Here is a 23,124-nt window from a genome sequence, read left to right as displayed (position 1 = left end):
TTTTTTAAATTTAACATGATTTGGGCATATTGGAGTTACTGAGTTTGTGTCTTGTTGTCTTTTGTTAGGTTTGGGGAGCTTTTGGCAATTAACTCTTCAGACATCATTTCCATGTCCTCCTCTTACTTTTTACTTTATGAAATTTCATTTACAAGGATGTTAGGGTGTTTCACTGTAACTGCTCTCTCCCACATTCTTTTTCATATTCCTATCATTTTCTCTTTATGTGCTTCAATTCTGTTATGTTCTTATGATCTGTCTTGAAGTTTGCTAATTCTCTTTTTGATTGCATGTAATCTGCCATTGTACCTGTAGATTTGTTACATAGGTATACATGTGCCTTGGTGGTTGGCTGCATCCATCACTCCATCATCTACATTAGGTATTTCTCCTAATGCTATTTCTCCCTTCCCTAGTCTCCCACCCACTGACAGTCCCCATGTGTGATGTTCCCCTCCCTGTGTCCCTGTGTCCTCATTGTTCAACTCCCACTCGTAAGTGAAAACATGGGGTGCTTGGTTTTCTGTTCTTGAGTTATTTTGCTGAGAATGATGATTTCCAGTTTCATCCACGTCCCTGCAAAGGACATGAACTCATTCTTTTTTATGGCTGCCTAGTATTCCATGGCATACAAGTGCCACATTTCCTTTATCCAGTCTATCATTGATGGGCATTTGGGTTGGTTCCAAGTCTTTGCTATTGTGAAAAGTGCTGCAATAAACATACATGTGCATGTGTCTTTATAATTATAACTAATGTTTTTTTACCATGTTCTGGACGTTGAATTTGCAAAATTTCTTTGTAGAAATAATTTGAGGCTTAGGATGATGTTATCTTTTTCCCTAGCAGATATATGTTTGCTTGCTGCACTCATGCTTCATTATCACATCAGTCCAATTTCAGGGACTGAGATGCTTTGAAGCTACACTGCAACCCTTACAAGTACCTGTCTATTTCCAGTTCATCCTTACTCCTACTGGGCAGCCCTTCTGAGTCCCAGCCTAAAGTTGAGTTTAACCAACTTCCCCCACTGCTATCACCACATTTTGGTCCTGGACTCCAAATTTTATCTTTTCTATATCTGGCAAGCTCTTAAATGTGCCTCCTCTTAGTTGTTTAGTTGCTTACTCTGGTATTAGTAAATGTCTTCAAGGTGCAAGCCACTCCAAGCACAAGGGTTACCTCCCTGGCTTCCTCCATCCTTAGATCCCTGCCTTGTTATTCTTTGCTCTTTTGTTAGCTCCCCTACATCTTTGAGTGAATTTTTAAATATTTTGCCCAACTTTTCTAGTTGTCCTCATTGGGAGCATTGGTCCAAATTGCACAGTCTCTCATTAACACAAGAGGAAGTCCTGTTCCTAATCTTGAAAAAAATGACAGATATGTCCACCATAGGCTGAAGCAGGGCAGTGGTTTCTCCCTTCGAATTAGAAATACATTCTCCCACAATGTCCAGCTAGCCTCCTCCTCATTCACCTTAGCCCAGTTACTTTGGCATTTGAGATTGAGACTCTTTTCTTAAATATTCCAATAAGATACAATTTGATAGTCCTATTTTTCTTTCCTCTACGTCTGGCATGATATTCTTAGTAGATGGAGGTTAGCTATTTTATTATTTTGCTAGAGAAGCAACCCCTAAAGCCCCTATTGGGTTGGCATCATTCTTCTTTCTGTGTGCCTGGAAGATCTAAAATGTTTAGTTAACCCCTAACTCCTCTATGCCAGACTGCCTTGCACTGAAGAACATTTCAACAGAAAACTAGATTTTTAGCCTCAGTTATGATGTGAGACCAGGGCAGTGTTGAATGGAGATTGAAAATAGGGTAACTTACAAACAGATAGTGTTTATTACCTTGGGAGTGTGAAATCCACTTCCAAAGCAACTGCCAGGATAAGGAGTGTTAATGTCCTCTGGGATGCCAAGCAGGGTGAAAACAAAACCACAGAAAATGAAGGTTCAACTCTCCCTTTCAGTGATGAGGAAATCTATATGCTCATAGACTAGAGAATTCAGAATAGATTTTGTTGAAGGTTACTGGAATGGAGGAAAACCCTACAAAGATTTACAGATTCCTGGAGAAGACAAAGTGTGTAGTCTTTTTTGTTTTTTAAGTGAACTCCTGTCCCTTGCTCTATTCAAGGAAAAATTTCTGAGTACAGCTACTCTATGCAAAACAATCTCTGCCTTTAGGGTTTCCCCTAATTGTGGTTGAAAGTATAGTCTCCAGAGCCATGATGCCTAGATTTCAATCCTCATTCTACTATTTATTAGCATGGAAGCTTGGACAAGTTATCTCATTTCTCTGTGCCACAATTTCCCCATTTATAAAATGGAAGTAATAGTTCTACTTTATCTCAAAGGATTTTTGTGAGGATTTTAAAAAGTAAGGCATGTAAAGTATCTAAAACAGTGACTGGCACATAGGAAAACTCAAATAGCTATTTATAATTAATTTTGTTTTAGTATTGTAATTATATAGTAATGCTTAACCTGTTTACCTTATGTCTCTCAAAGCCCTGAATTTCTTATCTCAGCTCTGCACTCTTTCTTTTAAAGTTTTGAATAGGCTGTATTCAGCCTGGTAGATGGTTCACACAGGCTGTCCAACTTTCTTAGTTGGATGTGGGATTACATTTGGGGATTTCCAAATCTTGCTGCTCATTTCAGAAAGCTTTTTGAAAATATAGATTCCTGGGATTTGCCCACAGAGATTCTGATTTAGTAGATTTGGAGTGAGGCCTAGGGAGCTATATTTTTAAAAGCTTGCCAGTACTTATAATCCACAACCAATTTGGAATGACGGAGCTATGATGACCTAGTACCAATTATTAAATATCTGGAGCCAACTGTTAAGTATTCATGAATTTTGCAAACTGATTGTTAAACCATTAGTAGTTATCAGTTATGGTAGGAATATTTACACCATGAAAACTGGCAAATGGTACATTTTTTTTTCCTGGAAAGCTGGTTTACTGTCACACCACTGGTACAATCTTCTTAGCCCCTGGGATCTGAAGTATCTCTGTCTAATTCTCCTTTGGTTAGGACTTCATGTCTCCACTATTTTCTGTTCTTTAATTGAGGTTTGGATCTGCCAGGCAGTGGGCATTCCTGTGACTGGAAGGGCTTCCAGCTAGATATCTCTTTCCACAATCAAGCTCTCCATCATTCCTTCATTGTGAGGAAGAGGTGGAAACCTGGTGGTTCAATCATGATTCCAGCTAACAGGTGCATAATTGTTGGCTCTCACAAAGATTTAAAATTAAAATTGGAGGTGGCTTTTTTTTTTAAATTACAAGATGGCATATAAAACTCCAGATTTTCACTTTCTCTTTAAAAAAGAAGAAAAAGAAAACTAAGTTGAAAGAAGACCTGCTTTTCACTGGACAAAGTTCGGCCAAAGCTGAGTGAGCATTGACAGGGGAAGGATGTTCTCTCACAGGCTCATTTGTTCATTTCTGTTTTCTACCTGGCCTTGAGCTTGCAGCTCCTCTGGGAAGCAGTGTGTTCAGTTGGAAAAGGTGCTAGACTGGGTCTTTGGATATGTGGATTTGTATTCATGACTCTGCTTTTAATTTATCGTATGACCTTGGTCAATTCATTCTCCTTATCAAAGCCTCAGTTTCTCACCTGCGAACTAGGGAGAATGCTTGCTTTATCTGCCTTTCCATGTTACTAGGAGGATGTGAGATGGGGGAGTGTGAGTCCTTGACCACAAGCTGTAGAGAAGTAATGAATTATTGCTAAATATTGATTCCTGCTTCCTGCCATTTGCATCTAGGTGGGTATGAATGATCCCAGAGCGAGCGGGTTCTGATAAGAGAAAATATCTGAATACATAGGAATGCTGAGAAGGGATAAGGAGAGTGTCCACAGTGAGAAAAGTGCACAGAACAGAAATACTAGTGGACATGCTGAACCCACAGTCTTCTTGAGGGAGCTTTAGAAACATGAAAATTTAAAGATGATACTATCAACCAACCCCATGTCACATACAAGAAAATATGGGGTTGGAAATCAAATCTGCACATAAATCCCAGAAGGCTATGTCTTTGTGCAAGTTAACCTCTCTGAGCCTCCATTTCCTCATGTATACAAGGGGGATATTAGAATCTATCTTGCAATGCATTGTGAAGATTCAGTGGGATAATGCATGTTAAATGCCTAAGACATATTGTGAATGTCCAATACATGGCAACCTCTGTTATCAACTCAAATCAGCCATATGCAAATTGAACTACAAGCAAATAGGGAAGTAGTTAAGAAAGTAGGATGTATTGTTAGTGGATATTTTCTTATCAGAAAAGAACTTTACATATGCCATAAGGGACTCCTTCTACTTCCCATTCCACTGAAGAACTTCAATTCAGTATTTTTCCCTGCATTTTCTTCAAGTTTCATAGGATACCCAGCCACACATACCCATAACAGCAGCAAGTTCTGAGAACCAGTATTAGCATTATAAAGCGTTTGCAGAGTTGGACCAGTGTGTGCTTCTCCTTCATAAATCCTTAAATCTTAGCTTCACTTAGCCGGAAAAAAGGAAATCTGTGTTTGAAGAACACTTATTTATTTTTGATTTTCTCTGCCTTGCATGCTTCTTTTGACTGCTGCATCTGAATATCAAGGTGAGAAGTGCTCAAGTTCTTCTGGGCTCTGGGAGGCTGGAACAAATTGGCATTCTTGGAGTCAGTCCTTTTGGGGCTAAATCTCCTTTTTCTTTTCCCCCTCCAATAAAAATTTCTGTTCCAGAGAGTACTTTCTCCATCACTCTTTTCCTAATGTAATTCTGTTTATGTCCACTGAACAGCTCCTGAAAGGAGACACTAAACCATGCCTCCGCAAATATTTCAATTCCTCAACACCAGCTTTCAGGCAGGAGCAGTTTCAGACACATCTTTATATCCAGTAATCATGTACTTAACCAAAATGATTGACACAGCATTTTTCCCCTCTCCATCGTTTCCAGCCTGTTAGTCTTACTTGTTTTCCATGCAAAGACTCCCCTAGTTTGGGTTCCTAGCAAATCAGTTAATATACAAATACATGCGTAAGTCAAGCACACCTACACACACATACGTGTAATAGATACTGACTCTGTATCTGAGTTGAATATTCAACATTTCATTTCCAGGCTTCATGTCTCCACTGAGGTTTTAGTCAGCTGCTTCTTTCCTTCTTTCTTACCTCCCTTCCTTTTTCCCCTCTCTTCCTCTCCTTTGTAATCTGTTAGGTTGGGGAGAACGTCATTGCTATTTTGCCATTACTTTTAATGACAAACCACAATTACTTTTGCACCAACCTAACATTTTCCTAGAAACAGCCACTTTTTTTTTTTTTTTTTTTTTTTTTTTTTTTTTTTTTTTTTTTGTCAGCCATTGCAGAATCTGATATTCTTCGGTGTTAAAGGAGCTTGAGAGGCATTTATATAATCCTTTCATTTTAGTTTCAGAAAATCTATGGGCAAGAAAGGAAGCCATGTGTCGTCCCTGGGTTTCCTTGGCCCTTAGGAAAACATTCCAGTGCCACATCCCCCACCAGGCCTTGCATGGCCTGGACCCTGCCTGCTGCACCAGCCACCCCTCCACCTCAGTCTTCACTCTGTAGCCACACCAGCCTTCAGTCCCTGCCCTGGGGGCTTCATACCTGCTTCTCTCACTGCTTGGACAGTTTTTCATACACAGGTGCACACCCCTTCTTCACTGCTCCATCTCCTATTTATTCTTTAGACCTCAGCTCAAATGACACTTCTTAGACCACACACCCTACCACCCTTTCCTGTTCCTTTCCCTTCTGACACTCATTATGATTTGTAATTTTGTGTTTACTTGGGTATTTAGTTGTTTAATGTATCTTCACTTATTAGAAGGTAAGCCATAAAAGGACAAAGAATATGTCTTTTCCTTCTCCCACCATTTTCACTGTGCCATAGGCAGTGCCTGGTGTTTGATAGTGATAATAGTTATTCATCATAAAGTGACAGTAACTGACATCTATTGAAAACTTGTTAGCTCTAAGCATAATGTCCTATGATCTTTATATGTATTTACTCATGTAATACTTACAACAGTTATCCTGTAAAGTAGGTGTTATTATTATCCCCATTTTGCAAATAAGGAAACTGGTCAAGTCACTCACCCAAGATGATATGGCTGGAAAGTGGCAGAGTTTGTTTGTAACGCAGGCATTGACTCCAAAACCTGAACCCACAACTGAGCCATGCTGTTCCTGTTAAGAACTTCATTAATATTCATTGACAGAATAAGCAAAAAATATAGCTTAATCAATTAGTACCAAAACTGAAAACCTAAATTGTTTGATTGATAACCCATTTATCTTTCTATGCAAACAGATAGTCACTCAGGTACCACCAGAATGCAGTAGAAAAAAAAAAGAGATTAACAAATTGGTTTATTGCTGATAAGAACTGTGAGAGGGATGCTATGATATAGACCATGAAATGAAGTGGAAATCATCATTTTAGATTCAGGCAGGACCCAGTGACAGTTGGAAAAAATATAGAGCCAATTGAAGAGGCCTTAAGATAAGGAATCAGATTCTCCAGAAACATCAAGTGGATTTAGAGTTATCATTAACAATTTTAGAATTCTTATGCTATGGATAACATTTTTCAAATGTGATTTTAAAGTATAAGTAATCATCAGTTTTATGAAACTGCTCATCAGAATTCTGGGATGAAAACTCCAATAATGAGCCTTGTTCACTTGTTCCACAGCATGTGGAACAGTTCCTGGCACATAGTAAGCACTCAGTAAACATTTTCTTAATAATTAATGGGAAATGCACACTAACAAATCCATCAGCAGATACTTACTAAGTACCTATTATTAAGTCTATACAGATCAAGGCACAAGGCACACAAAGAAAAATGTCAGATTTCTCCTCATGGATAGCTGATAATCCAGGTAGACCCAGAAACAACTACCATTATGAATAAAAGCTACCAGCTGAGCACAGCAGCACATGCTTGTAATCCCAGCACTTTGGGAGGCTTAGGTGGAAGGACCGCTTGAGGCCAGGAGTTTGAGACCATACTAGTCAACATTGTAAGGCCCTGCCTCTACAAAAAAAAAAAAAAAAAAAAAAAAAATTAATCAGCTGAGCATAGTGGCATGTGCCTGAAATTCCAACTACTCAGGAGACTGAGGCAGGATATTAGGTCATTTTCAGACTTGCAACAACTTTAGGATGATGGCACTCTTCCTCACCCCCATCTCTAGATGTTGAAACTGAGGTTTAAAGATGCTAATGTCTTTCCTAAAGACACAGAAACAAGAACTTAGTGGAGCCAAGATTTGAACTCAGGTCAGTTTGAGTCTGGAACCAACTTTGCCAAATGTCTTCATCTGTTTATTTTGAAAGCACTATGGGTGAGACATACTAGCACTACAAGACTTTGCAGTATCAGAGGATGGGGGTGGCTACAGAGGAAGCAATGCGAGCCACGTTACTCAGTCTCTGCGGGTCTGCATATGCCACTTACCTGGGTGTGAAATACTCCATCACTTACCTGCCACTGTCCTATCATTCAGGTCCCAGACTCCGTGTCTCTTCTTCCTGGAAGGCTTTTCAAACATGATACAATTGGATTAGTTGTTTCTTCCTTTATGCTTCCATTAGAATCAGGGGTGTTTCCTGATTCTAATTCTTTTTATCTCACATCCTGATTACTTATTTCCCACTCACTAGTCTTTGAGATTCTCTAGGACAAGGGTGTCCAATCTTTTGACTCCCCTGAGCCACTTTGGAAGAAGAATTGTCTTGGGCCACACATAAAATACACTAACATTCATGATAGATGATGAGCTAAGAAAAAATTGCAAAAAAAAAAAAAATCTCATAATGGTTTTAAGAAAGTTTATACATTCGTGTTGGGACACATTCTAATCCATCCTAGGCTACATGTGGCCCACAGGCCACAGGTTAGACAAGTTTGCTCTAGGATAAAAATTTATTCTCCCAGGGCCTAGCACAGTCCCTAGCATATAGTAAGTCATTTAATAAATATGTGTGGAACAAATGAATTTTAGGTAGAAATTGCCATCATATGGGTTCAACTAATATACAGCACAATTCCAAGGGAGGAAGTGTATTCTTGGGCATCAGGGAAAAGGGACTTTGGAAAAGTTGAGTTGGAGGCCACGTGGCTGTTAAGATTTCTGTCTCCAGATGCTTGGACTGACTGTGTGAGCCTTGGAAAGTTATTTACTCTCTCTTCACTTAAATGTTTTCATCCACATAATTAAGATGAAGAAAACTGGGTTGTTGGGAAGTTGAAATGAGTTAACGTGTATGAACTCAGCAGACTATCTGTTGTTTGTAAGTACTCAAATGTTGGCCATGACTATTGCTGCTGCTGCCTGTTTTCTCTGAATTATTATCAGGGAAATTTGGGTGAGGATGGGACTTCAGGCAGAAGGTCGCTTCTGAGTAAAAGTACAGAAATATGACAAGATCTCCTGCCCTTGGATATAAAAACCATTCACAGCATTGCCAAGAAAGACTGTAGATATTCAGGGACAAGAGTGAGATTCCTATGAGCCAGAGAATCAAATGCTCAGAAAATCAGTAGGTTTGTGATATCGTGCTACATTCCTGTTTTTAAGAGCTAGTTATCAAAATAAATGCTCCAGTGTGTGTGCCTGATGGCTATGTCTTTTCCATTGTACACTCACATAAGATTCTGTATGGTGACTGCCATTTTGTTTTCAGGAAGTAGATGAATCAGTCATCTGGTTCCCTGGGAAAGTAGGCTGCTGGCTTTCAATTCTTTCTGGGGAAGAATTCTATGTCAGCAACCATCTTGTTTATCCGGAAACATGGCACAAACGTTGGCTTTCTTTCTACCTATTGAGTCCTTTGCTAAGGTTGTCTATCTTGAGTAGAATTGGGAAAAGATGTGGTTTGGATCCTTATGACTGGGATTAGGGAGAATGGGTGCACGAGTTTACAGAATCTTTTCATTGATCTCCTTGCCTCTCACCTTCATTTAGCCTCTGACTTTCAGTACGTAAGACCCTACAGAACAAATCAACTAAAGTATAGTTTAGCATAGGCCATACCCCTCATCTCATATTTGTAGTGACCAACTAAAATTGCTCATCCTTCTCTTTACGTCTATTATTTAACTTTCCTCTTCTCTCTACCTCCTTTCCCTTAAGTCCCTCTGATATAGTGCATATTCCTGCTGTTGTGACTATGAGTCTAAGAAGCTGGCAGTACTACCCACCTTCCCCTCCACCTCCAAAACTTCACATGTACACCATACTTTGGGCTTGTCTTATTTTGCCCAAACTATTTCTTCAACTTAGAATGCCCACTTTCTATTATGATCTTCAAAAGATCCTGGATTTATGTGTGGGGTGGATGTAGTAACAACTGGGAAATAGCATAAAATTATTTGGTTTCTTGTATGCTGGTTTTCTTCCCAGAGGTAACTTGTTTGGTTTGAAGTGTGGCTTAATGTTATCAATTTGGCAAAGATGGAAATGGATGAGCTAGAAATCTTCGTGGGACTAGGATAAAGCCTTGATAGATCTAAGCTAGGGGTTCAAACTTTCTAGTTAAGAATGTTACAACCTATGAGGGTAATTTGCATTTTATTCTACATATATCCCAATTTAACCAGCTTTCAGACTTTAAATCAACATAAAATTTTGAAAACTTCTACTATCTCAATGCAGAATAAAGTTTTCTAAGCCAGATGAAAGAATTGCATCATTCTTGCACCCTGCAGCCAAATGTATGTTGACTGCAAACCTATATAAATGTGAGTTGAGTGATTGAACAGGTTTGGCTGTTGAACTTGTTAACAACAGATGTCAGGTAAGAAAAACAGCAGGTGGGTGTGGACTGGAGGAGTGTCAGCAATGTCTGCTGACAGAAAGAGGAGTGACAGCTGACAAGGAGGGAGGGACCAATGGAGACTTCAGGTTCACCAAGTCTGACTCAGTCTGGGGACCAAAACAAAGAAACAAAAACAGAGCACCCTAACACCTCAAGAGTCCCTAAGGGAGTTATCATATTTATTAACTAGCAACCAGTTATTTTATGCCTGCTATGAGCCAGGATTCCTTCCAGGAAATTAAAGAGAATAGAAACAAATGCAAAATACAGTGCCTGTGTCTGCAAGTATTCATGACCTGTGACACTACTGTGTTGGCCAAGGAGAAGTTCTGTATGTTATGCTCTTTTTATAAAAGCAGAAGCACGTATAGAAACTATTAGGATATTTTTTTCAAAATGTTTAAAATTCTTCAGCTGCTTACAAGAGAAATTTATTTAGTACTACTTTCTCAAAGATCCCATTTCCTGACAATGCTAATAATGGAGGCATTTCAGGATAATGACCTCATAAAATTCACATAACTGTCTGTCTGTGCAGACTTAGATAACACGTAGTCATGACCTCACTTAGGTCAGGGACAGATCTTAATAGCTTGATAGGACAATGGTCAGAAATGCAGTTTGGTTTAAACTGTTTTCTCCTCTTCTCTGTTGACTCATTTAATGAATGAAAGAAAGTGTCTCATTCAACCTGCATTTTTTTTTTTTGAAGATTCTGCAATGATGGGGTCATGTCTCCTATGATTTATTATACAAAATGGGCATTGAGTCCTGAGATACATTAAGAAGCCCCAAACTTATCTTTGTACTTAATTCATTTGAACATTTTGCATATTTTATTTTATCAAGCCAGTCATTTAGAGTTGAGGAATCTGAAGATCTTACTCATTTTAGAAAGACTAGGTTAGGGCATTTTCTCTGGGGAAAGACCTCTTCTGTAAGGGAACTTCAAGAAAGGGAGCAGATGGGCTCTGGGTCTACTGAGAGACAGGAGAATAATCAGGCAGTGACATAGCCCATGGTACTGGAGAGAAAGACAAATTGCTATCCACATAATGGAAGGCATGGGGTAGGGTGAGCCAAATGGAAGGCTTATAAAGGCAGCAGGCAACAAGGACCTGCCATTTATTTAAAGTGGAAAGGGAATGTGTATCTTTATCCCACTTTATCTCACTGTCCAACAAAATTCTCTTAGGAAAAAAAGAGAGAGAGAAGATCAAGAAATTAAGAGTGGGAAAATACTACTACAACCGTTTGGCCTTGCTAGGCTCTTAAACTCTGAGGCGGGTCGGGGAAAACATGGCGAGAACAGTAAACTTAGACTCAGGAAATGGAAGCTCAAGTGTCGTTGCTGCCTCTGACTCACCCTTCCTGTGTGACCTTGAGGACAACATTTCCCCAAACTCCATCCCGGAGCACTTACCACTTCCCTGTAGTATAAGGAAGTTAGAACAAGCCTCTACAGTTCCTTCCATTCCTGGCATTCTAGGCTTTTATAATGAGCTAAAACAAAAAGTTTGTTTTCTAATGTGTGATACACAATGAAATGTATACAGTGAAGTGATCTATAAATTCTGATTAAGTATGAATCAGATGCAAATACAAAATGCAAGACTAGAGTGAAAATCATTCCCCGCTGTAGATCAGAAAGTATAATGTGGTTTCTTTGCACTGTGAATAACAAATCTTGCACATGCTGAAATGAGCAGTGGAAAACATAGAAGAAACTAGATACTCTTCTAGAATGGGCTTTCTTCCCCGTTGGATAGACTTTCTTTTCTTATTTTTGCACCCATGCTTAGAGAGAAGACAAATATCCCTAAGATTCTGCTTGAGACAATAGAGCAAGCACTTAAAGGAATACCAAAGCACTCCAGTACATAGGCAATGACACCGTCTGTAGACTCGTATGATCCAGATAACCTGAGGTGGAGCATATTACATCTTCTGATCAGTTGGAAGCAGTGGGAAAATCTCAGGAACGTTTGTCCTGAGAGAAAGAAAACTCTATCTGCTTTGTTTTGTTTTTGTTTTTGTTATATATATATATATATATATATATATATATATATATATATATATATAGAAGTATGATATCAACTGTGAGATATTAAAGTATCAAGTCATTTCACTAGTTATCAACTGAGAAAGAGGGAAAATTGCAAGCTCCATCAGCAAAATTTAGAAGCCTTGCTTTTTCATTCTGCCAGTAACGTCCTACAGCTGATATTTATGCATAAATTTTCTTGACTTTAATGAGAATTGGTTGCAAATACCTTACAGGATTCAGACTGGAGTTCATCACCGGTCTGGCAGCAGTTAAACAGAACATGGGTTTTTTTTTTTTTTTTTCTCTCCAGCCAAGAGTTCTCCTCTTTTATCACCTTTATATTATTATCAGTGGTTCTCATGGAATGGTCCAGTGCCAGCAGCATGAGCATCATCTGGGAATATGTTAGAAATGAAAATTCTCAAGCCCCACCCAAGACTTACTGAATCAGAAACTTTAGGGGTGGATCCCAGCAGGCTGTGTTTCAACAAACCCTTAAGAGGATTCTGATGCCCTGCACACTCGAGTTTGAGAACCACTGCCCTAAGTGATTATCCCAGGAGAGACCTACTTTAGTCCTGGGTACTTCAAAGAAAACTGTGAGGCCCCAGTAATCCGAAAGTGTACCCCATCTAAGTCTCTGAAGGGCTGATGTTAGGACAAAGGTTGGGCTAGTGAACATCACTGTTGGCAAACATGGTGGGTGTGGCCCAAAATATAATCAAATAGGCCTCTTAAGTAGAAGTCCTGATGTTAGGTTTGGTGTTTGAGAAAGAATACAAATCTCAAGGAATGCAACTCTCTCAAGATTCAGAGTGTATGGATACCTTTGCCATGCTTGTCAACTTGCAAGAAAGAGCAATGCAAAATTAAACCACACTTATGTAAAAGTTAGTTACATCGCAGGCTTCCTTCTCAGAGATTTGAATTTATGGAACATGATAACAAACATGAAAATAGCTAATTTTTTATTGAGTATCATATCACTAGCACTATTTTAAGTGATTTGTATGTATTAATGGCTAACTTTTTTTCAGACATTTACTTCACCAAGCCCTTTGCTAGGCCCTGAAAATATAACAGTGAACAAGAAAAAAAATCTCTTTCCTCAAGGAACTCACACTTTAATGGAGGGAAATTAGAAGAAATTAGCCTATAACTGTTCAAGTTCGGGGTGTTTGCAGAGGCACCTACACTAAATCTTATGTAAATAGAGGTTTCTCAGAGAAAGAAATGTCTAAATTTAGACCTCTGTAGAGTGAGGGGAATTGATCACTTTAGAGAATAGAAACAGATTTAAGGTGCTTGGATAACTGTGCTCTAGATCACACAGCAAGTAAGTGATAGTGTTGGGATTTGAATTCAGGAGGGTCTATGCAAAGCCATTGCTTTTAACCATTAAGGCTAGGGCAGAAAATGGGTTTTATCAAGACTGTCAATTCTGACAATTAGTGATAGCTTCCAAGAATGTGGATAGTAAGTACTCGGTGAGCACTGGGCTAAACTGGAAAAAAATGCTGTGACTAATTAGTAATGTCTTCCTTGGGTTCAGAGAAGAAGGTATATGTGTCATTCATTTGCCTACCCTGTGGTACAGAGTACTGCCTCCAAGACTTAGCACAAGAGGGTAAGATCTGCAGAGTTTTTGCTTACTCATGTAAGAGTGTCTGTGACTTCAAGGAATCTTAGAGCTCAATGTCATCAGCAGGGCTTATTATATGTTAGTAGAAAGTAGCAAGTGGCAGCTCAGGATGGAGCATTCAGTAAAAAAGAGAATAAAGTTTCCTTTGAAAATGGAAAACCCTAATTAACAGTGAAAAACAAACAACAAAGAGCAATTGATCTTACTAAGAGACTAAACTTCAGAATTTGTAAGCCAATTGCATTTCATCCTTTACCTCTGTTACATCAACGTGGATGATATGAATATGACAGAATATTTGTTTGGAGGTAATGGGATCCATATGTGTTAAGTCAGCTTCATCATTCCCAGGGGAAACTTAAATTCTAAAATTCCATCTCAAATATGCATTCAACATGCATAATGGCTCATCTGTTGAAGAGTTGGGAAGTGATATTAATCAGAAGGTTTGCAAAGATGGCTCTTTAAGGCAATGATAATAATAAATTAGTGCTAGTTTGCCTCAGTATGTTTTATGGTGTCAATAAGGTTGTAGGTGAGCTCTTTGAAGGCTCATTGAATATGGTTGTTTCCGCAGGACATTTGTTAAACTCATGTATGGATTGAAATCACAGTAATGACAATAACTGCACCTATCACTCAAAAGGGAAACAAATGGATACTGTCAAGTCAGTCAGTGCTTGGAAATGGCTTCTGGATGAATTTCTTTTGCAAAAAGTCTCTTTCACTTCCCTCGGCTCACCTTCACATTTAACCGTAACAAGCACTTTTTACTCTAGACATTTAACAGATTCTTTAAAATAACATATTTATTGTGTGTATAAAAAAAAGATGACCTCCCCCAAAGTTGCAAGGTGAAAGCTATTTGCCATCTGAGCAATTGTCTCCAGGAATAATGTTGTGAATGATCACTTCTTGCTAACCATGACTCAGCACACCAGCCTGCACCCATTTTTGGAGGCTTACCTTGGGTTAAGGGTGGCTTTGAGGATACGGACTCAGCAGTCCCTGCCCAAGGGCTGTGCCTGCTTGTTATGCTTCTCTAGCACCCTACCCACCTGCGGCCATCAGAAAGAACCAGTTTCTCCCTGGTCCTCCTCCCTGATGTATCCACATGAGAGACTGGGGAGGAGCTTACAACCTTGAGACTTGTTCACCTTGTTCTACTTTGGAAGATAAGATTTTACAGTACCAGGAATGAAAACATTTCTCTGGTCATGTCATCCTGACCAGGGCTGAATTATCTCTGATTCATTGTACATTTTAAAGGTTATGTGAAACCTCAACAAAGGGGAAAAAATTGATAGAATTCTGTGTCAAAGAAGCTCTGGCCATAGACTGAAAAGGACTTTTCCTTTACTCATCTCTACCAGATTAGATAATCACGTGGAAAACTGTAGGAAACATCACCGACATGCAAGAAACATACATCTTTAGTATCTTCTGTATGCGAATTCCAACATGGAGAAAGTGTTCTAGAGCCTAAGGGTTAAGGATTCCAGGTTCGAGTCCATGTTAAATGGAAGGAGGAAGAGAACCATTGAACGGTTTACATTTGATACTTTTAATGTAGTCAGGACTCAGTAGCATCTCCTGTGCAGAGCTCCTGCATAGCAGCAGAGACATACCAAGTCAGCACACAGCGGACAGAAGAAGCCTTGTCTTTGCAATTCATTCATGTCCCACAGCCCTGGTTCGCTGCTGGATATAAGTCCCTAGGACATGTCTATTTTTTTTTTTAGCAATATTGCTGCTGAAGCTTAGCCGTGTGCTGTCATGTGTTCCATCCTGCTCTTTCTGCCTCAGGTGTGTGGTCTAGTTAATCCTCTATTCCATGGGAGAAACATACCACGGGAATGCTGGTTGTGAGAAGATTTGATTTCTACTCCTACTTCTGCCATTAACTGTATGACTTCGAGCAAGGCTCTTTCCTGGTCCCAGCAGCCCCAGCTATCCAGCATCCAATTAGGATTGGTTGGTCTCTAAGGAGCCGTTCTAGCCCCGACATTTGAGGACTTAGTGGAAACCAGAATTCTGGGTTCAGTTGAGTTCAGTGCTACTGGCATTTGCCAACTGACTTCCTCTTTGTCATCAAGCGCCATACGGGGCACTGCAGGAGATATGTTTATTTCAGAGCTCTCTCTGATACCAAACCACTCACAGGCGAAGGGAGAGTGGGAGGAGAAAAACAAGTTTACAGATACCAGTGTACAGCAGACTATGTTGTATGCTGCAGGAAAAGTACAAATGATTATAGGGTCCAAAAGAGGCAGAAATTGCATTTATTTATGAAAAGTCAGAGTAAGACTTCATGGCATTTCAGATCAGCCTTGAAAGAGAGAATTCAAACAGGATACAGTGAAGTTTCTATAGCAACATTTACTGAGCAAGTGTTATGTGCCAACCAATGTTCTGAGCACTTTGCACACAGTAACTCATTTGTTCCTCTCAGTCTTTTGAGATTGAGACTATGATTCCGTATATGAGGAAACTGAGGCATAGACTGGCTAAGGAATGCGCTCAGGGCCATGTCACAAACAGGTGCAAGCACAAGGATTCAAAGCTCAGCGATCTGGTGCCTACGCCTGTCACTTAGTGTGGAGACTCTACCGACTGTCACATAGAGAAGGCCACTGAACCTGGAGGGAGGAAGACCTGACTCTGCAGATGAGCTTTGTGTCCTGGGGAAAGTCTTTTCAGCCTCTGACCTTCACGTTGCTTATCTGTGAAATGAGAATGAAAAATACTTTCCTCACTGGGTTGCTATGATGATTCAGCAAAATGGCAGGAATAGGAACAGATTTTTAATGATTCAAAGTTCTAGATGGATTTTAAACAGGAGAGGAAAGCAGAGGAGTTGATTGCACAAACCCTGAGAGGAGGTAAAGTGTAGGGCATATTTAGGGCACAGTGATTATTCAGTGTTAGGGTCTCTTCTCCATAGTTTAAGAGATTCCCACCTGAAGTCTTATTCCATCTCATCTCTTCCAGCTATGCCAGGCCTTCTTGACTCTGCTCTCTCAATGTGGAAAATGACCAATCTAGTGTGTGTGAGTGTGTGTGTGTGTGTGCATCTGTGTGTGTTGTACTGTTGAAGCTGACTCCAGAATGCCAGCACTATTCTCATCAGCATTTGAGCTCACTGGTGGCACTTGAGAGTAAGGATAGACCCTTAGCTCTCGGTGCTAACATAGACATTGGCACATTAGTTTCAGCTGAATTAACTCATGTAGGAGTGACGCTAAGGGACAGTTAAAGTGGAGTGGAAACTTCTCTGCATATAGAAATAGACACATCTTAGCACTGTCTGTGTAGCAAGATGTATTATCATCATCGTACTGATACTGGACAAAGCGGGATCTTCAGATGGTGCCTGGTGACCATAGGGATTAATGCGAAAGCAGAAGGGATGCAACATGGTCAAATCCAGAAAAAGAGCAGCACCTCAAGAGACAGTAGGACATATAATGGACAGGGATCAGGAGACCTGCATTTGAGCCCCAGCTTAGCTGACTGGTCCTGGAAATGTCATTTCTATAAATCAGCACAATCGATGAAGATGCTCTCTAAAGCACCTTCGGTTCTGATAGCCTAAAAATGCATGAGTTATTTTTAAGCAGAAACTTAACTACAGCTATTCTTAGTCTCTCAACTAGAAGTTACATGTGATTCTGCACTTCTTATTAATTGCAGAGGTACAATTTTCCACTGCATGTTGCTCTTATCTCTCTTAGTGGTCAGATAATATTATTTATAAAACAAGAACAATAAAGCCTCAGAGAAACTGCAGCAACAGAAATGATAGTAGTTATTTACTGAATCAGAACTGTGCAAAAACAAGTTTTACATGCATTTGATTCTCAGAGCAGCCTCATTGGGTGTGAACTATTATTCTATAATACAGACGAGGAAGCAAAGGTCTCAGAGTTACTAATTAACTTGCCCAAGGGATGAAGCGCCATTTTGAACCTGGTTTGTCCACCATCAAACCCTTTTCCCTTAACCACTCAGGTGTCTAGTCTGGAGTAGACACAGGTACATGAACCCAAGTGTTCCTGGTGGCCTTTCTGCCCCAGAAGTCTCCCCGCCACTTGAAAAATAATCTAGAATGATTTCTTTTTTTTTTTTTCAGAGGAATCAGTCTTTCTTTTCCAGTCAGAAGGAAGTCACTCACTCCAAAGTAAAAGAATGGGGAGAGCAATGCTTTCCATAAAGTGAATTCTAATGAGGTACGAGTGGGCAGGTCTCTACGGGAGGAGGGAGGATGGTGGCGAGGAGACTGGCGTGGGAAGCAGGGAGGGCTGCATATGCACCCACCCACCCCCGACCCCAGATCTCTGAGAGATATTCCACACAGAAATTCCTGACCTTTGAACAGCAATTGTTCAATAACTCTGACCATGGAAAGGGTGCGAGAAAAGTACACCAGAGTGGTGTCACAGTCGATAGACCAGAGACAACAGAGAAACTGGCTGCGTGTCTCAGCCTCACTCAGAAAGCCTTTGTTCCCAAGGCACTATTAAGTTTCAGGTAGACAGAAAGATTCCTAAGACACAGTTCCTGTCCTCACAGGAAGGACTTATTGGACAAGATGAGAGGCAAACGCAGGCAGGCTAGCATTCATGCAAGATGCCGAGTGCCATAACAAACGTCTAAGCTACTTGCTTTTGGTGTAGAATACCCGAGAAAGCTACTTTCCCTGTGACTCTCACCTAATCTTGGCTGTCTGGATCTCAGCTCTCTGGGGAAAAAGCCAACCCAAGACAAAAGGAAAGAAAAAGAAAAAGAAAAACCGTCAAGGGAGGATCAGACACAATTAATTATAACAAGAGGTAGAAAGTGTGAAGTGTGCTAATAGCAGTAAAAGCCAAGAACTATGAGAGCCCATCGAAGGATCGATTAATTCTGACTGGGACTCTCACAGAAGAGGTGGTGTTTAAGGGGGAACTTGAAGGATCGACATGAGTGGATAGAGCAGTGATGAGATTCTGCTTATCACAGGGGAGTTTGTGTAAAGAGGGAAGTGTACCTGCCTGTGTTTGCTTTTCCGAAGGCAGGATGGCTACAAGCATGGTGCTGAAGTTCAGACCGACCTGCTTTGATTTCCATGACTGCTAATTCTGTTTGTCCTTGAACTTTCACGTTTTCTTCTGTAAATGGAGATTCTAATACCTTCTCATGACATTATTATTGGGAACAAATACATCAGCACATGTTTAGTAATGCAGGTATTTAGTATATGCTCAATAAATGATAGCTCACATTGTCTCTTATGACTATTGCAGTGAACATTATCTCAGTCTTCTGGGTGGCATCTGAGGCTAATTGGCCACTGTTAGACAATTTAAAAAGTTAACTAAATGCACCTACATCTTCATCTGCATTTCTCCTCTCCCCAAATTCTTGTATATGACCATCTTTGCCTAGTCTTGCCTTTTCATTGTTAATTTTTTGGGTTTTTTTTTTTCTATACAGTAGAGCAAATTATTGGTTTTTTTTTTTTTTTTTTTATTTTCCTCTTCCTATCCTTAAGTCCTACCTTGGAGAGTCCACTCATTGTGGTATGATCCGATCCAGTAGTGAGTGCAGAAGAACAGTAACCATAGTCAGCCTCTCAGTGAGAATGCTATTGTGTCTGCAGACCAGCTTTGTCCCTCTCCTAGTCATCGCTATGCTGCTGAGAATCATCATAGAATATGGTAACTGCAGCCAAATCTTTTGTTTTACCAATGAGAACCTCCAGCTCAGAAACAGGAAGAAACTTGTCAAGCTTATACAGAAAGACAGGCAGGGGTGGGCCTGTGCAGCAGGCCCCAAGTGTGCTGACTCACAGGCCAGGGCCCTGAATGGCTTGCATGCCCTTTCTGCTTTTCCTCTGCAGTGTTGGGCTGTGATGAGGACAAAGATTCCTTTCCTCCTCCTCATTTCCTCTTCCCTCTCCCTTCCTTCCTGCTTTGGGTAAAGCTGGAAGCCCTGGCTCTGCCAGAGAGCCATGTTTTACATGCAGCTCCTGCTTCCACAAGGCATCCTCAGCATGCTTTTCACAGCACCCTGTGCTGACTCGGGAGCCTTCACGGCTTGGAGCCCAGTTGACAGCCAGTGAAGTGAGAAGACTGGAAACACTTTAAACTGTCTCAGCCTAGAAGAAAGTGAGAAGAAGGCAGGTGGGAAACGTCTGATGAGCGACATTATGGAGAGTTAACAAAAACTGGGAGACTTTCAAGGTTTCCTTCTCCTGCTCTCCTGAGACCAAGGAATATAAACACTTTTAATCTTACAGGAAGGCTCTAGCGGTGCAGTGGTGACTAGGTTGAGGAGGATTCAGAAGTGGTACTTGGGATCCGTGCACACACACTTGGGAACACACGCACACACACATTCATGTGTTTGCACCAGCTAGCAGGCATTTCTGCCTTGGCCTTTTAAAAACACACTTGTCCTTCGAGATCTTCATCTTGGAAATCTGCCCTGTTCTCCCTCCTTAAGCAATTGTCCTTTCCTCTGAATGTGTAGAACATGCTGTGCTTCTGCTGTAGAATTTATTTCGTTTTCTCATACAATTTTTATTAGCAATTCATAAGTCTGTCTCTTCCGCCACATTAGAACGACCCTCTTAAAGGCAAGGGTCTTGATTTTTGTTTTCCCCATATTACACCATATACGACTTGTTGACTCGAGACAGTTACTTATTCAGTGAATGTTATGGTATTATAATAGATATATTGCAAGGTAGTTTAGCAAAGTGATAAGAACTCATATGTGGAATCACACATACAGGGGTTTGAATTGTAGCTCCGCTATTATCAGTTCTGTGACCTCTGCCTATCTATGTTTTAGTCCTTCTTTTGTGAATTGGTAATAATAATAATGTGCACCCTCTTGAGCTGTTGCAGAGATTAAAAGAGTTCATGAATGCAAAATGCATAGTCTATTTTCTAGCATTAAAGGGCTCAATATATGCAAGGAGCTATCAGTCATGTTAGAAACACTCATGATAATTGTCATCAGCAGCAGCACTTGTTGCCACTGTGGCTGTGTTGGTAATCAGGTTCTCCAGATCCTCAGTGAACTCTTCTTTTCTTAAAGATAAGTGTGAGGGAGATAAGAAAAGGAATATGTTGAAGGAAAAAAGTCCCATGTTTATTAGTATGGGGCTTTTGCTCCAAGCTATGCTGTGGGCTTCTGTGAAACTGGAAGACCCGAGAAAGCTACTTTCCCTGTGGCCCTCACCTAATCTTGGCTGTCTGGATCTCAGCCCTCTGGTGAAAAGGCCAACCCAAGACAATAGATAAGAAAGAAATTTTTGCCCAATGCTTTGAACAAAGCAGGCCCCAGCTTCCCACCTCAGATCTTCAGAGTGAAGGCCCACCCTCCCATACTCAGAGCAGTCCTAGATCTGCACAGCACCCTCAAAGAAACAAATCCAGCAGAGATTTTATGGCTTTAGCACCATGGCCCATAACTGGCCTTATTTCCTCAGCTGTCTTGAAGGAGACAATGGAGGGTGAAGGAGGGGTGGTCATCCTAAAACCAACAGGTGGTCCAAGCTGTCGGGTATTTAGCAGCCTGGCTGTGATGGTGGTTGCTTGGTGTATGTGTGGATGTGCAAGGTAAGTCCATAGTGCAGAGCTCTGAGTGTGTGCAGAACCTGCACAGGAAATCAGAACTTGAGATAGAGAAACATATCCTCTTAATGGTAATGCCATTTGGATCTGGAAATAACTGTGCTTGCACAGTCCGTGTCTATTCTCTTACTGAGGAGGAAACAAAAGCTCTTCATTTAAGGGGGGAAATTGTCCACTCACTCGCTTACTCATTTACTTGACATTGTACCTCTCATTGCTGAAGACTGTTCTATGCACTAGATAGATATGCTGAGAAAAGACAGTCTCTGCCCTCACAAATTTGTCCTAAAAAGGGAACATCTAGATAATCAATGAGCTAATAAATGATTAAATGCAGCATCATCCCTTCAACCATCTCTTTGGATTCACTGCATTCTCCACAATTTCTCTAAGACCCCCATTCATGCCCCTGCTGAGTCAAGAGCTCCTGCCCAGCACTGTCTTCTCTGATCAACTCATATTTCTGCTCATATCAGCTTTGCTGGTGGCATACCAGAATCAAGAATCAATTCTGTTTGTTTTCAAACTTATTTATATTTCTGTGTTTTTATTGTATTTGGACAATTTAATTAAAATTATGTGAACTAGTGAAATATGAGTGCAAAAGGAAGTCCTATATTTTTGGAAACTCAATACTTTTGAAAGGCTCTCAGATAAATCAATAAAATCATTGTAATATTAGGTATCAGAGAGATGACTCTAAGATTGGGGAAAAGCACAGAAAAAAATATATGAACTTATATTTATTGTATAAGTGCCTTCAAGTTCCTGATATCAAAATATTGATAAATGCATGTGCTCCACAGTGTTTTAAATTTTTTTGTATCTTTTTCAAATAATCTAATTGCCGTTCACATTGCATCAGTTAAGAGGGCTTCGAGTGTAATTAGGATTTGAGTAAAGTTCTGTTAAGGACACTAAATGTTGTGACAGAGCAGCAGGATGACCTGCTTAGGGTGTCCTTGTGAGACAGGAAGAAGCCATCCAAGCAAAAGTCAGGAGAAGAGTTTGGGCAGTGAGAAGAGCATCGGGGGAGGCCATGTTAGGTTGCAGGAGCAGAAGCAGCAGATGAGGAAAAGGGAAATGATGAGCTTGATCAGGTCAACAGACAGTGTAGATTCTCAGAGGTTATGCAAAGGAGTTGAGACTTTATTCAAAAGCATGATCAGAAACCTCTGAGGGGCTTGAGGGGATCTGTTTTGACAGGATGTGACTTCTGTTTTCAAAAGAGCTTCCTGGCTGCTAAGTGAAGGCTGGGTGAGGATGGAAAAAGGGAAAGTGGGCAAGGTGGAAGCAGGGATGAATTAAAGTAACAAAGGCCAGTGATAAAGTGAAATAAGTCTGCAGTGACTGGCAAGCAGGGGCAGAGCCCTAGGCCAGGGTGAGAATGGGGATGCAAAGTGGGCATTGTAAAGACATTTGTGACATTTTTAATGGGACCCTGTATCCATGTTTTCTTTAGCCAGTCAATCAGCATGATCAAACTTACAGATAATTTTTTAAAGGCATATGTGATCTGCTGGGGAAAAATACCTACTGAAAGTTGGGCAACTGGGTTTTCTTTTTCTAGTTTGACATTTATTGGCTGTGCTACTCAGAGCAAGCCATTTAACCCTTGGAAGCTCATCTGGAAAAGGATAATAATAACGTCCTGTGCAGCTCACCTCATATTTGGGTTGTGCAATTTAAATAAAAGATTGTCTCAAATGTAGACCACTCTTGATAGTGAATCTAGGGCTTTGGTAAGCTTATTTCCTCATTTGATCCTCACTGTGGGCAACGTAGATAGTATGGTCCTCATTTCACAGGTAAGCAAATCAATACATATTCAATAAACCATTATTGAACATCTACCATGTCAGAGTCAGGAATAGGCTCTGATACTTAAGAAACAGATGAGACCCAGCTCTGCCCCACAGAAGTTCATAGTCTGATGAAG

The 23,124-nt window shown here is 40.4% G+C and overlaps 1 protein-coding gene across 8 annotated transcripts in view; it reads left to right on the top strand.

Moving 5' to 3' along the window:
* The window catches only part of GRIA1 (glutamate ionotropic receptor AMPA type subunit 1), a 329,622-nt gene that overhangs the window by 119,314 nt on the left and 187,184 nt on the right, over nt 1-23,124 (top strand). The window contains exon 3 of one of the 8 annotated variants that reach the window (XM_074378893.1): nt 17,693-17,789. The exons of the other annotated variants lie outside the window; for them this stretch is intronic. The gene's annotated coding sequence lies outside the window, so the exon portion shown is untranslated. The remainder of the gene's footprint in view (nt 1-17,692; nt 17,790-23,124) is intronic. 8 annotated transcript variants of the gene reach the window in all.

The sequence above is a fragment of the Saimiri boliviensis genome, chromosome 1, assembly GCF_048565385.1.
Source record: "Saimiri boliviensis isolate mSaiBol1 chromosome 1, mSaiBol1.pri, whole genome shotgun sequence".
NCBI classification, from domain to species: domain Eukaryota; kingdom Metazoa; phylum Chordata; class Mammalia; order Primates; family Cebidae; genus Saimiri; species Saimiri boliviensis.
This window is presented reverse-complemented; position numbering and strand designations above follow the sequence as displayed.